The sequence below is a fragment of the Zingiber officinale genome, chromosome 1B, assembly GCF_018446385.1.
Source record: "Zingiber officinale cultivar Zhangliang chromosome 1B, Zo_v1.1, whole genome shotgun sequence".
Classification (NCBI taxonomy): Eukaryota; Viridiplantae; Streptophyta; class Magnoliopsida; order Zingiberales; family Zingiberaceae; genus Zingiber; species Zingiber officinale.
Genome location: NC_055986.1, coordinates 100533606 through 100549316, shown reverse-complemented (window position 1 = coordinate 100549316; position 15711 = coordinate 100533606).

The window sequence follows — 15711 nt, the reverse complement described above, 5'->3', positions numbered from 1 at the left end:
CCTCTCTTGGCCAAACCTCATAGGCTACATTTGGTTAGGCGTAATGTAATTGAGCTTGTAATGTAATCAAATTTGTAATGTAATGTAATCTAATCTTGATTACATTAGTACGTTTGGTAATGAAATGTATGTAATCTTTGATTACAAAGGTGATTACATTCTTTTGTTTGGTGTCCATTATTTTTATAAGGAATGTAATTCGTATTATTATAAAATGACAAAAATATCCTACGACTTCTACCGACGAGCGCTACATCTCTGTCGGAGCTTGCTGTGGCCGCTGCCGCCGATTGCCGGCCGTGGTTGGCCGTCGCCGGCCGCCGTCGGTCGCCGGCCACCGCCGATCGCCAGCCACCGTCGGTCGCTGGCCACCGCCGATCGCTGGCCACCGCCAGTCGCCGGCGCCCGCCGGTGGTCAGCCGCCGCGGGGGCGGTGGTGGGCGGTGGCAGTGGCGGCGGGCGAAGATGGGCGGAGACAGACTAGGGGTATATTTGACATTCAAATTTTTGTTAAAAGGTGACTTCGTAATGTAATCAGATTACAATGTGTTTGTTTTGTAATCCAGATTACAAAATTTCATTATATTTTGTAATCCAGATTACATTACATTACAAGTTAAAAATGAAACCAAACAAAATAATCAGCCTTGTAATGTAATTTGGATTACATTACAAGGCAGATTACACCCTACCAAACGCAGCCATAGAGTGGCTAACACTACGAGGGTGGTTTCTCTCCGAATCATGAGTTTGTGAGAAGAAAGGGAGAACGTGTTCGTGTGGATATCATAGAGGTGCAAACACTTGATTGTGCTGAGATCTGCATCCAAAGACAAGTTGCTGCCAGGATTGCATTGGGTATGCACCAATGGTAATCATCCTATCTGATAAAATAGGAAAACGTAGTGTACAATATTCACAAGGATCTCTGGAGGGATCTTTTTTCCACTGAATGCATGTGATTATTTTTTGCGTAAGATTCCTATAGGGAAGGTATAGCTCATCACCTCGGTGTTTCACAAAGTGGAATGCTTTTGGCTATCTATTTTGTCTTAGGCGGATATGTGTCGACCAAAAGATGAAGGAGGCCTTTGATTTCAAGATTTGAAAGCTTAGAACCTTGTCTTACTGGCTAAAGTACTTTGGAGGATATATACAGTTAAAAGAGGATATGCTTTGGATCAAGTGGGTACACCACACTTATTTGAGACATGTTGATGTATGGACATGGGAGGCGGTGCACTTGAATTCATCATAAATCAAGCAGTTATTTTAAGTCTGAGATCTTATACTTTTGCCATCTAGGTTGTCAGGGATGTTATATGAAGGATGAAGGAGTGGTTTAAGCATGATGGCGGGGTGACCATGACATATGAATTTTTTTTGGCATCCTAGCCCTAAAAAGCTTTGGGTGTCGATGCTATGGAAGTCGTATATCCAACTAAGGTATGTAGTTACATTCTGGATGCGGGTACAGAGACGTCTTCCCACTAAGGAAAGATAGTGACACTTGTTGTAGGTAGGCGATGGAGATAGAACATTTATTCTTTAGATGCCCCCGGTTGCGACCCTATAGAGGAGGATCATAGATGAACTATGACCCTATCTGAAATAGGGAATATGGTGCACTGGATAGGTGGCTTCGATGTTGATTGTGAGAAGACTTTGAGCTAGAAGCAGAAGGCGTCGAATGATCATGAGTGTCAAAAAAGAATGTAGAGGTAAGAAAATGTAAGCAACTGGGACAGGGAGGGGTCCCAAGTGTAGGCACTCCGATGCTCAAGTCAGTCAAGTGAGCTAGGGGAAAAGTAATGTATTGAATAGTAGAAAGGAATAGTGGGCTCTGAGTGCATAATCTTACGTACCACGCCTTTAGGAGGAGACCCTTTATATAGTGTCAAATTTTCCTCTATGTATAAATATCGATGTATTTCCAAAAAAGGACTGACCATTCTGACATTCTGATACCTTTCCAAAAATAGGTCTACTGCTTCTATGCTTTGCAAGGTAGAAGTTTCCATTGTAAAGACTACCTAGGGAATATTTTCTTACTTCTTTGACAACCGTTACACAGAACTCCAAAAAGGAATATTAGGTCATTGGATTGATGGACCCTTAATATGCTTTACTGGTGGGCTGACCGAGTCTCTTCTGTCATTTGATCGGACCTTACTCGCTGATAGGATTAGGCCGGCTATAGAATGATAACCCTCTTGAGGACTCGGCCTTCGCTCGGCCTCTCCTCTTGGCCAAAGAGCATGACCAGACCATGTGCCTATCATGTCCAATTAGATCGTAGGTAGATCGGTCACAAACCACTCAACCGAGACACGTGACCATGTTAGCCCTAAGTGACCAAGAGGACTTGGCTCTGAATGGCACTAAAACAACTCGAGATTTCATCAATCCTGTGGGACTCGAGATCCGATTGGACCAGAGGTCCGATCAACTAGACCACTCGACCGAGAAATGTAACCATGCTAGCTCCCCTCCTTGACTTTGAGTGTCACATCGATCAACTTTCTTGACTTTGACCCATCTTCGGGGGTCCTCCATTATTCACCGTATCACAAGCCTCCCCTTCAAGTCTAGTTGAAGGAGGTTGCAAAACTGACTAACTAAACACTTATATTTCTTGTGTATCTCATTCTCTGATCGAACGCTCGATCCTCGTTCTGTCGCTCGGCTTGAGTTGACATCACATTAGAGTCTTGAGAATAGGGCATGTCACTCACCTTTTTATCCTTTTTATCATAAGTATGCTTACCGCCTCCCATCCCTAATAAATGTGGTTTGTATCTTTCCATCATGTGGCACACGCTTGTGAAAAGAATATCTGAAATGATAGGCTACTGTTGAGATTTGATGTGACCTCTACTGGTTCAAATTCAATGATCATGATTAATCCTCTCTCCTTTGCTCCCATGATCAAAAGGCTGTAGGCGGCCACCACTAGGGTTTTTAAGCTTTACAACCTTTGATACAACTCTTGTCAGTTTTACATTCTTGTCTTCATCTTCTTCTTCACCTTCTTCCTCATGGTTCTTCGTTGTTGTCAGTGACTATTCACATTCCATCTTTCCATCGTAAGTCCATTTTCCTCGTTTTCTCCGTTCACTTTTCCTCTTCCTCATGGTCATTGCTCCTCCTACCACCATCGACAGTCTCTGGTACACTTCCACCGCCTTTGACTTCAATGACAGTGAAGTGAACCAAATGCAACTTACCTATAATCTCCTCTGCAACCACCACATCGTCATCCCGTTTGGCCACAATCACCCCAACCTTCCCCCTGTCGGCTACCTAACTTTTTTCAATGACCAATTTTTGGTCAATCTTCATTTTCCTTATATCCCTTCTTCATCAAAATTTGCAATAACTTCCACATTCTACTCTAACAGTTTTCCCCTAATTCCATTAGATTACTATATGGTTAATCATCCTATTCTATTTGTATCAAGTCACCTTACATTCTGAGTCTTCCATTATTTCTATTATCCAAAGAAATCTAAGCGGAGTATCTTTATCTTCTAAACCCGAGTGGGTTCCATTTTCTTTGATAAGATGTCCGCTTCTAACAAAGAATAAAAGTCTCATTATTTTTATCTCCGACTAGTCCCTCAAGTAGACTTCCCAATTGCAGGCAAATGGAGTTGCCCTCGGCGCCCGAGCTAGATGTATTATGATGGGAGTCGGTCTCCCTTACTACCTCTAGTCAGATATCTAATATGAAGTTCAACATTCACAAGCTACTCATGGAGGTGTTAAGTTTATCTTTGGGCTTAGCCATATCTAAGTTCGACTGTCCGACAGCTTCGATGAGCAATTCAACCTCCCTTTACTATTATATCTAATTGATTTCTTTTCCTATTTTGTAGCCAGAACTATGTGGAAAGCTTGCCTGGGGGGCTCCATCAAATTGGATGACAAGAAACTGGATGCTCGTGGTGAGGCCGAGCTGGCAAGCCATATGATTTTGCCGATCGGCTTGATCGAGGAGTCGACCAGCGAAGAGGGCGCTAGCCAAATCAGGGCAATGATGCGACCATGAACTCTAAGGAAATGATGCCTCCCCGACCTTCTCTACTGCCCGTGGATGTTCCCTCTAAGTCCACCACCTCTGGAGAACTTCTTCTTCAACGTCAACAACGAAAGAGGCACTAATAGGCTACACTCGCACAATAAATTTCCACCAAAGCACCAGCTCTACATCCACCGTCTAAGTGAGGGAGAGTTCCTCATCCATCCCAATGAACTCGAAGCTGACCGTCCCACTCTTGCTTCATCTGAACGAATGCCCTCGATCTCTGCACTACAAACTGGGTCGATTGTTGTGTGCTTGTCTTCTTTCTACCACCTCCTCCAACCGAACCATCACAACCCCACTCCAAAATATACTCCACTCCCAAATCAAAGTCCAAGGCTAAGTCCAATTCATAAGGGCCAAGTGGACAACACAAACTCAAGATGGTCAGCGCCACAATTTGGCTCCCTTCTAAGGAGTGGCTCTACACCAACCTTGTCGAGTCACTCGCCCCTAGGATATGATAAAGATACAAGGCCTGGTGGTTCAGGCATGGGCGAACTCTCGGGCACGCATGGTTGAGTACTCCCCATAGGAGCTAGTTGACCATTTTTTCCAAGACGTCATAGGGTAAACTCTTTCCACTATCGTACATTCATTGCTCCATTGTGTGTCACCTTAATTGTTCATTGCTTCATCAGTTCTAGGTGACTAACTTATCACTTTTCCAAAAGATGACAGAGCTAAGTCACAACTACCAGATTTTGAAGAGCTTGGTAGGAGGAGCGAGAACCTCTCAGGGCTCTACCGAGCGCCTCCAAGTTGAAGTGACTCAACTGAAGAGTGTACTTGAGAGCTAATCTAAGCTATTGCTAAGAGTCGAGAGGGATCTTTTGGAAGAAAAAGATAGAGGACATGATCAGGCGGGCCATATTGAGAGGCTCCATAAGCAACTAAAAACTTCTGAGTCTCACTTCCAATCAGAGAACATTCAGAAACTCAGAGCCATAGCCAACCTGGACCTAAAAAACACTAAAGTTCAACCCCTCACCAAGAAGCTAGAAGAAATAGAGACTACTCTTACTGCTGAGCTGGTCGGCAAAATAGCAGAACTGACGGTTAAGGATCTTCAACTTGAAGAGAAACAATAAGCCCTAGATTCCAAGGATGCCAAGTTGGAGGTCTTATTGGCCGAGTTGGCGAATTACAGAGCAGGGGAGCCTGATCAACTCAAGGCTTTCCGAGTGAACTATCTACATTCTCGAGACTTCAACATGATGCTCGCTAGTTGGACCTCTAAGATGTTTGGCTATGGCATAGAAGGAGCCATAAAGCCAGTTGACCGTGGACATCCTTAAGAATTTTATTCGTTGCTAGAAAATTTTAAAGGGCATTATAGTGGACGTTTTCCTAGACTTTGCTTGATGTGTTTAAAAGAAATTTTTCCTTTGGGTTTCATCCTCTTGGTCCTATAAAAAAAATTAAAAATTTGTGCTATTTTGATGTATATATTTTCCCACCACTCCTTTGCTTTTGAAGTTTTTTTCCATAGCATTGTGCTATGTATGTTTTCCTTGGCATGGTGTCAATCTATTTGCTTGAGTTCGTGCAAGTAGTACTTAATCTGCCACTAACTTGCATAAGTATCACTTTAACCATTTAGACAGTTTTGAACACAGAGTCAGAAGGTCGAGGGACCCGGGGAAACTCACTTATAACTCGGTGCTAAGGCTTGAGACTCTAGAATTGAATCTTTGACAGGGCACCGACCAGAGGGCATGAGAAACTCCACTTATAACTCGGTGCTAAGACTCGAGAGTCTAGAATGGAACCTCCGACCGAGCGACTGGCTAGAGGGCACGAGGAAACTTGTTTATAACTAGGCGCTAAGGCTCGAGAGTCTGGAATTGAACCTCCGACCAGACGGTTGATCGGAGGGCATGGGGACACCCACTTATAATGTGGCATTAAGGCTCGAGAGTTTGGAATTGATCCTCTAACTGGGTGACCAACCAGAGAGCACGGGGACACCCTCTTATAACTCAACGCTAAGGCTCAAGAGTCTAGAATGGAAACTCCGACCAGGTGGTTGGTCGGGGTACAGGGAAACCCGCTTATAACTTCATGCTAAGATTCGAGAGTCTAGAATGGAACCTCCGACAGGGTGGTCGGCCGGAGGACATAGGGAAGCTTGCTTATAACTAGGCGCTAAAGCTCAAGAGTCTGAAATTGAACATCTGACTGAGTGGCTAGTCAAAGAGGATGGGGAAATCAGCTTATAACTCGGCACTCAGGCTCGAGAGTCGGGAATTGAACCTCCGACCGGGTGGCCGGTCGAAGGGTATGGGATATCTGCTTATAACTCGACGCTAAGGCTTGAGAGTCTAAAATGGAACCTCTGATCGGACGACCAATCGGAGGGCATGGGGAAACCCACTTATAACTAGGTGCTAAGGCTCGAGAGTCTAAAATTGAACCTCCAACTGAGTGGCAGGTCGAAGGGTGTTGAGAAACATGCTTATAACTTAGTGCTAAGGCTCAAGAGTCTGGAATTGAACCTTCGACCGGGTGGTCGATCAGAGGGCATGAACACATCCTATTATAACTCGACACAAAGACTCGAGAGTTTAGAATTGAACCTTCGACCAGGTGGACAACCAGAGGGCATGGGGAAACCTGCTTATAACTTGGTACTAAGGCTCGAGAGTTTGGAATTGAACCTCCAACCGGACGACCGATCAGAGGACATGGGGAAACCCACTTATAACTTGGCACTAAGGCTCTAGAATTTGGAATTACACTTTCGACTGAGTGGCCAGTCAGAGGGCATGGAGACACCTTCTTATAACTCAGTGCTAAAGCTAAAGAGTTTGAAATGGAACCTCCAATTAGGTGGCCAGCTGGAGGACACTGGGAAATCCACTTATAACTCAGTGCTAAGGCTTGAGAGTTTAGACTAGAACCTCTGACCAGGTAGCCAGCTGGAGGGCATGGGGACATCTGCTTATAACTCAACACTAAGGCTCGAGAGTCTAACATTGAACCTCTGACCGAGATGTTAGTCGGAGGGCACGGGGAAACTAGCTTATAACTCGGCGCTAAGGCTCGAGCATCTTGAATTGAACCTCTGACAGGGTAGTCTATTGAAGGGCAAAGGAAAACTCACTTATTACTCGGCGCTAAAGCTCGAGAGTTTGGAATTGAACCTCTAACCAGGTGACCGGTCGAAGGCATAGAGATACCCACTTATAACTCGGCAATAATGCTTGAGAGTTTGGATTGAACCTCCGATCGGGTGGTTGATCAAAGGGGATCGAAAAACCCTCTTATAACTCTGCTCTAACCCTCGAGAGTCTAGAATTGAACCTCTGACAGGGTGGCCGACCAAAGGGCACGATGAAACTCGCTTATAGCTTGAGTCTGGAATTGAACCTCCAATCGAGTGGCTATCTGGAGGGCACAGGAAACTCGCTTCTAACTCAACACTAATGCTCGAGCGTCTAGAATTGAACCTCCAACTGGGTAGTCAGCCTGAGTGCACGAGGATACCCACTTATAACTCGACACTAAGGCTCGAGAGTCTAAAATTGAACCTCTGACCGGGTGACCGATCAAAGGGTATAGGGAAACCAACTTATAACATAGGCTAAGGCTCGAGAGTCTGGAAGTCATGGCGCCTGGGCTAAGTTTGCCTTCATTTTCATTAAGTATGAATATTCATCTAGATATTTAAATACACTACAGGCATACTCTCAGGTTCAATAAGGTTGCTGGTAGTTTACACTCTATGGTCGCTCCAAATTTCTTCCCTCGGTGTCTTGAAGATACTAGGACCCTGCTGCAAGTCTTTGCACAACCTTATATGGTATATCCCATTGTGTTGGGGTATGCCTGATGCGGAGTGTACTTAACATGTTTCGCAAAACATGCAGTGGAAGCCAAAATATGATAATAAAATTATTTTATTACAACACACACCACACACATACAAGATATAACTCATGCAGACATAATTGTAAAACAAAACTTAAGAATAATAATTATTTTAGGTGTACCTTATGGATGATACATAAAGGAAAGGGCATCAAATTTAGCGACGTCCATGAACTTCGCCTCTATTTGTATCCACGTCAAATTCTTCAAGATAACTCCAGTGAACAACAAAGTTCACCTCTGATTGGTACTAGCCAAGTGTGGAGGTGATGTGATCTAAGAGAAGGAAGAAGAAACAAAAGCTTGAGGAAGAAAAAATTCCTCATTTGGCTGTTGGTGGGCGGCGACCGAGAGAGGAGAGGAGAGAGAGGAAGTTTGGATCCTCTGCCCCCAAAATTCCATGTCCCAGTGTCCCACTCGTAGCCCCAACCCACCGTCGGTACCCTTTAGCCTCCGGCCCGATCAGTACTATACCCTGGGAGGAAGGTGAACCCAATGGGATTGCCGTTGGCATGATTGGTCTTAGAATCCGATCAGATTTGAGCAGGAGCTCAGATCGATGGTGGAGGAAAGTCTACTCAGATCTGGCCAGATTCCAGCGCCGATAGCGCAGGTGGCGATCCCCTTGAGTTCACCTTTCCCCCAGGGTATAGTGTTGATCAGGCCGACAACCGAATGCCACCGACGGTGGACTGGGATGACGAGTGGGACACGAGGACAGAAGATTTTAGGGACAGAGGATCCGAACTCAGAGAGAGGAGGCTAGGTTTTAGAAACCTAAACCAATGAATAATGACTTGGTTAATTATTCTCTCCACCTTATTATATATATATCTTAGATGGGTTGGATTAGAAAAGCCTAAACTCAGTCCAAATTCCTTAATTAAAATTTGGTCCATTAACCTCTTGGTTTGGTTCATGATGTGTGTAGATTATATACGCTTTTATGCATATTTTGACGCACATATACTTGTATTTCATGAGCATAATCTATGTTTATTGCACCCTATTTCATTGTAATATCATATTTCTACTCCTTTTATTCGAAGATCTACTCTTTGCTTATTTTTGATTGATAGGATGCGATTTAGAGAGAAAATGGAGCAAGGGTCAAGTCATGGTCGTGTGGACCACACGGTCGTGTCACATTTCCAAAGAAGAAGAAGACTTTGGCTGTGTGACCCACACGACCATGTTACCCCCATCAGCAGCATCTAGAGCATGGTCGTGTAGATCCACACGGCTATACAGTATTTCCAGAAAGTAAGAATACCTCAGCCGTGTGACCCACATGGTCGTGTGACCCACACGATCGTGTGGCCAAAGTAGAAGAGAAGAAAAGCACGGCCGTGTGAATCCACATAGCCGTGTAGTCCATCCAGAGACAAAGTAGAACACGTCCGTGTGACCCACACGACCGTATCACCCTGGCAGATAGCAGAAAGAAGGAGGTGGTGTGGATTCACACCACCGTGTCACGGCCCATGCAAGGGCTGTGCTAAGTGCTATAAAAGGGGTTTTCTCCCCCTTTTCATGGAACTTTGGCTTGGGGCTCATCCCCATTCGTTGGAGAAGAGTTCTCCCCCTTGGGGGAACCCTAGAAGCCTCATATTCGCTGATCCATCCACCTCCAGAGCAAGGGAACGCCTCCAAGGATGCCACGCTTCAAGGATAAGCTTTCTCTTCTCTCTATCTCCATGTATTGAGTTATAGATTACTTTACTTATCATCTTTTGGTTGTAAATCCCTTTTCTATAGAGTAGATCTCTAGATCTAGGATGTAGGAAGTAGTTATGATGTGATTTTGGATGTATGAATTATGTATTTGGATATTTTCCTATGCAATAAAGTGTTTATGCCATGATCTATGTGTTTTGTGCTTTGTACATGTTTGATGAAATGTGTGTGTGGTAGATGCATGTGGATTATGGTGGATTCGTCTCTATATTAAGGTTACTACTAGACTGGATAACCAAAGGATCCTTAGTGATAGAGGATACCCATTCAACTGAACATATAATGCCCTTAGTGATAGAGAGTATCGATACTTACCCACTTTTTAGAGTCAAAAGATCTTAACATAGAAACTAATCCTTGTTAGGGCATTTCAATTGGAGTGGATACTCCAGTGCTACCTTTAGGAAGTACATTAGATAACTCTAGGAATGTATGATCGGGGGGCCCTGTGACAGAGGGTAACCCTTTAATCGGACTTTCTAGAGTTGTTTCTTTATTTAATGGCGTTAGGACTCGGGTAGACTCTCTGGTGTAACCTGCGCAGGATTGTGCTAGACTTTGATTAGAATCCCTACACGAATGTAAGCATGGAGTTAAGGATATGAATAATTCATAAGGACATTAACTAGCATCATGGTGAAATTGAAATCCTAGCATCTATCCATCCCCAAATCCAACTTTTCTACTCTCTTATTCCTTCTCTCTCTCTCTCTCCTTCTCCTTAACCTTTCTCTTACTTACTCTCTTTCTCAATCAACCTTTCATTTGTCTAGATAATTCACCGTGTGAATTTAACTAGTGCTTAATCAACAGTTCCTATGGGTTCGATATTTTTTTATTACTGACGACGAAACCATACACTTATGGTTCATAACAGTTCACAATTAAACCAACTTGGTTTAAACCAAACCAATTTGGTTCATGACTAAACCAAATAGGGTCTAACTCTTCTTTAAGAGATGTGGCCCATCCATGCTTTCATTGTAATAAAATATTTTTCATATTTACCCTTTGTTTGGTTCAACTAAACATCTTATCTCTTGATCTGAAAATTAAATTATCAAACTTATTTTATGTCTTTTAGATACTTGTAGTGCGTGTGACCCAATAGATTCCCAATTTTTCTTGATTGTTCATAATTAACTATTTAATTATGGATCGATCATGAGTGACACCTAGTAGTATATCATGATCCCTAATTAATCAAAAAATCATAGTTGATTCCAAAACTAGTTTTGAACCCTTCAGCAATTACAGTGAGTCATGTCTTGTTCTTTTCACTCGTCTTATACCAACTTGATTCAGAACATGATCTATGTGTCTTTCTCCACTAGACTGACTATGCCACACCTAGTCCAAATAATACTTCCTCGTCCTGTAGATTCAAATTACTTCTACATGTGTCTAAGAATCTCATACTCTTAACACGTGATATTTTGCAAAGACTTTGAATAATATGTTAGAACCCCAAGGTTGTTTTGGTGTGATCAACAAGTTAAGTTACGTCCTGTGTATTTCTAAACTAGTGTCGAAGTGTGCAGGAGCTTAGGAGCACAGGTAGTCGAGCGGAAGACGCAGCTAGCGAGAAGGACGGCAGTCCGAGGGACGAGGTGCTGCGGAAGAGTACACCGGCGGACGAGAAGGAAGCCGGAGCGGAAGATTGCTCGGGGAGCAAGAGACGCAGCTAGCGAGAAGGACGGCACGCGGTGCGTCTGAGGGACGAAGACTGTGGATGAGTACGCCGGCGGACGAGAAGGAAACACGCGGCGATTCTGAGGGGCGAGAAGCCTGAGGGAAGCTCGCTCGAGAAGACCGAAACTTGGGTTCGGGTGAGCCATTTTCCGGATGGCAAAGATCACCCAAGCGAGCGGATCCGGAGGAGAAGAACCGGACCGAGGCGGGACTAAACCAGAGAAGAGGTCCCAGACAAAAAAGTCAACATCTGTTGACTTTGGGCTCCGGGGCGCCTGAAGCAGTCCGGGGCGCCCGGAGCCTTCCGGGGCGCTCGGAACCCTTCCGGGCGCCCAAACCAGACTTTTGACCAGGATCAAGATTTGACTCGATCTGATCTTTGGGGGATAAAATTTATCCCCCCCAGGGCGCCCGGAACCCCTTCGGGGCTCCCCGACCAAGGCTATAAATATAGCCTTGGTCCAGAAGCTTTTTAATGAACTCAGAATTGTAAATCCAACGCTTGTGCGCTTCAATGTTGTAAGAGGCTTCTCCGCCTGAAGGAGATTGATATTGAGCTTAATCTTCCTTGGATTAACAACCACATCGGTTGTAACCAAGTAAACACTCGTGCCTCTTATTTTATGCTTTTTAATTTACTGCTTAATCTATTTATGCAAGTGTTAGCTTAAAGAGTTCGAGGAAGGTTGTTTTTATTTTTATTCTATAGGACTATCTAACAACCCCCCCTAGCCGGCACAACGATCATACAAGTGGTATCAGAGCCGAGACGCCTCAAAAGGACTAACCGCCGTCTGAAGCAACAAAACGATGGCCGGAGCTAGCGACTACCCACCTGCATTCGAGGGGGAGTTTTTCGTCTGGAAACAAAAAATGGAGGTATACCTTAATTCAGATTTTGGTATCTCTTTAACAATGAAATTTGGTTATGAAGAACCGAAGAACACGTACGGAGAAGAAATCGATAAATGTCTCTGGACTCACAAGCAACATGAGGAGTTTATGGCAAACACACGAGCTAAATTTCACATTCTAACCGTAATACCAAAAGAAGATCTCGACAGAATCGGAGAATACAAGAACGCAAAAGAACTTTGGGAAAAGTTCTTGAAGATCTACGAAGAACCAGCTGAAGCCGAATCCGACTCCTTGATGGACACCGAGCCGCCGACAGAACAATCCGAGAATGAGGAAACTGCCGACATAGTCGATCTCCATCCCGAGGACACAGAAAACTCATCCCAGGTGAGCATCAATGAAGGGGGAGAGATATTGGAAGAAAGCAACTCAACTGGGGGAGAATCAACCGCTGACAAGGTAAGTCAGGTATGGTCTCCACCTTCTGAGCAATTGGATAAATTTATTGAAAAATTGCCTGAAAATGAAAAGTTGCTTGGAAATTTTTGCGATTTAAAAATCAAATCATTGAAAGAATTTTTTGGTTTACCAATAACTTTAAAAGAATTCTGCAAATTAAAAATATTATCAAAAGAATTCTTCGAATTGCAAAATGTTTCGATGAAAGATTCTTACGAATTACAAAATATTTTGATAAAAGAGTTTTGCAAGTTAGAAATTTTGTCGAAATACTTTTGTAAATTGCAAAACATTGTTTCGAAAGAATTATGCAAATTAGAAATGTTATCGAAAACTTTCTTCGAATATTTTTTTGAATTACAAATTACTTTCTCGAAAGAGTTTTGCGAATTAAAAACTAAAAAATCATTAAATAATAATGAGTTGAAAGAACTTCGAACAATAGCTTGTCGATTAAAGAATCTCGACAAACTAATAATAGAAATTAACATGATACAATTCTCTGGATGTTTAATACTGTCTGCTTTAAATTTGGAAAATTGTGATCTAAAAAATAATGAAAGATTAAAATGGAAATTTAGATAAGTGGCAGTAACATGAGAATGAATTATGCTTAAATAAAAAAAATTATATATATAATAAGTCAAAAGTTATTTTCTACCTTAAATTCTTTTTAAATTTTTACAAAAATCTAGAAATTTCTCAAAATTTTTATGAAAAATTATTTAACTTAGAAATTTTCTCTGATATTTTGAGATTGCTTTTGTGTAAATTATTGCAAAATTTTCAAAGTTCTCAAAATTTTCTAAAAAGTTCTTAATGACTTAGAAAGTTTTTGACTTAGAAATATTTTCCAGAAAATCATGTTGACTTAGAAAGTGTCAACCCTTAGATTGTTTTTCTTGAAACCCCATTTTTTTTGTGATCAAAGGGGGAGAAGGGAAAGTATAAGTCTAGGGGAGGTAGATAGATTTAATTTTTTATCTTTTCTATCTTTTTGCACTTAAATTGCAAATTAAGTTAATTTACTTAATTTTATTTAATGTCTATTTTAACTCTAGCTTAACTTGGGTTGATCACACCAAAAAGGGGGAGATTGTTGGAACCCCAATGTTATTTTGGTGTGATCAACAAGTTAAGTTAGATCCTGTGTGTTTCTAACCTAGTGTCTAAGTGTGCACGAGCTTAGGAGCACAGGTAGTCGAGCGGAAGACGCAGCTAGTGAGAAGGATGACAGTCCAAGGGACGAGGTGCTGTGGTTGAGTACACCGGCGGACGAGAAGGAAGCGTGCAGTGGTTCCGAGGGACGAAAGCCGGAGCGGCAGATTGCTCGGGGAGCAAGAGACGCAGCTAGCGAGAAGGACAGCACGCGGTGCGTCCGAGGGACGAAGACTGCGGATGAGTACGCCGGCGAACGAGAAGGAAACACGCGGCGATTCTGAGGGACAAGAAGCCGGAGGGAAGCCCGCTCGAGAAGACCGGAACTTGGGTTCGGGTGAGCCCTTTTTCGGATAGCAGAGATCACCCAAGCGAGCGGATCCGGAGGAGTAGAACCACACCGAGGCGGGACTGAACCAGAGAAGAGGTCCCGGATGAAAAAGTCAACATCTGTTGACTTTGGGCTCCGGGGCACCCTGAGCAGTCTGGGGCGCCCGGAACCCTTCCGGGTGCCCAGACCAGACTTTTGACCAGGATCAAGATTTAACTCGATCTGATCGTTGGGGGATAAAGTTTATCCCCCCCAGGGCGCTCGGAACCCCTTCGGGGCGCCCCGACCAAGGCTATAAATATAGCCTTGGTCTAGAAGCTTTTTAACGAACTCAGAACTGTAAATCCAACGCTTGTGCGCTTCAACGTTGTAAGAGGCTTCTCCGCCTAAAGGAGATTGATATTGAGCTTAATCTTCCTTGGATTAACAACCACATCGGTTGTAACCAAGTAAACACTCGTGCCTCTTATTTTATGCTTTTTAATTTACTGCTTAATCTATTTATGCAAGTGTTAGCTTAAAGAGTTCGAGGAAGGTTGTTTTTATTTTTATTCTACAGGACTATCTAACAACCCCCCCTAGCCGACCCAACGGTCCTACATAATAATTTTGACAAGTTGTCATAGGGCATTCGTTTTATCACAAGGAGCGGTGAATCCTTTATGAGCTATCCAAACACCTTCAGATACTTTGACTTATACCTAATCATCTCGGATTCACATCTCCAAGGAGATGCTTTACTTAAGATGTCAAAATATAAGCCTCCATGATTAAGATGGTTTGAATACCTCAAGTTGAAGGAGACTTACACTCGAGCTACAGAAAGTAATTCATAGACATATCCATATATGTAGAGAACTATATAATGTCTTACAGTATATCACTCCAATGAACTAGTTACCATAACTAGCTTCCATGTTTAACTTTCGATATCTCAATATCTCCAACTAGTGAATAACAGTTGCTTGGTTAGACCAAGAAGTATAACCCATGCTAGTATCACAAAATTGATGATGTCGGAATACATCAATTCATTGACTAGGAAATGTTTCAATACTTTCATAATTACACATGTAGAAACTCTCACTAGTTGTGATCCAATCACAAGTTCTCTCATGCTATGAATCATATTGTAGACATTCAGTAAATGAGTTTAAAACCATTCAAATACATAAGTAAAGTGCACTCAAATAGTGAATCTATATTTATCAAAATAATTAGTATAAACCATAAAGCGATTGCCTTAGGACACCTCTCAAATATAACACATTGTGGATCTAACTTGTTGACATCTCTGACTAACTTGATCCGCTTCCAAATGAGGTCGTCTACTTGAAAGAACCTTGGGATAACCCTCCGATTATAATTTTGTTTCATTCGTTGATAATATGACACCAGCTGAGCGGCAGCTTTATCTTTGATCTCGTCTATCAGATCAAGCTCCATAAGATGTTGACCGGCATTATCTTGATCCTACAACTGTCTCTGATCAAACTCCAAACTAACTTCCACTGGGACA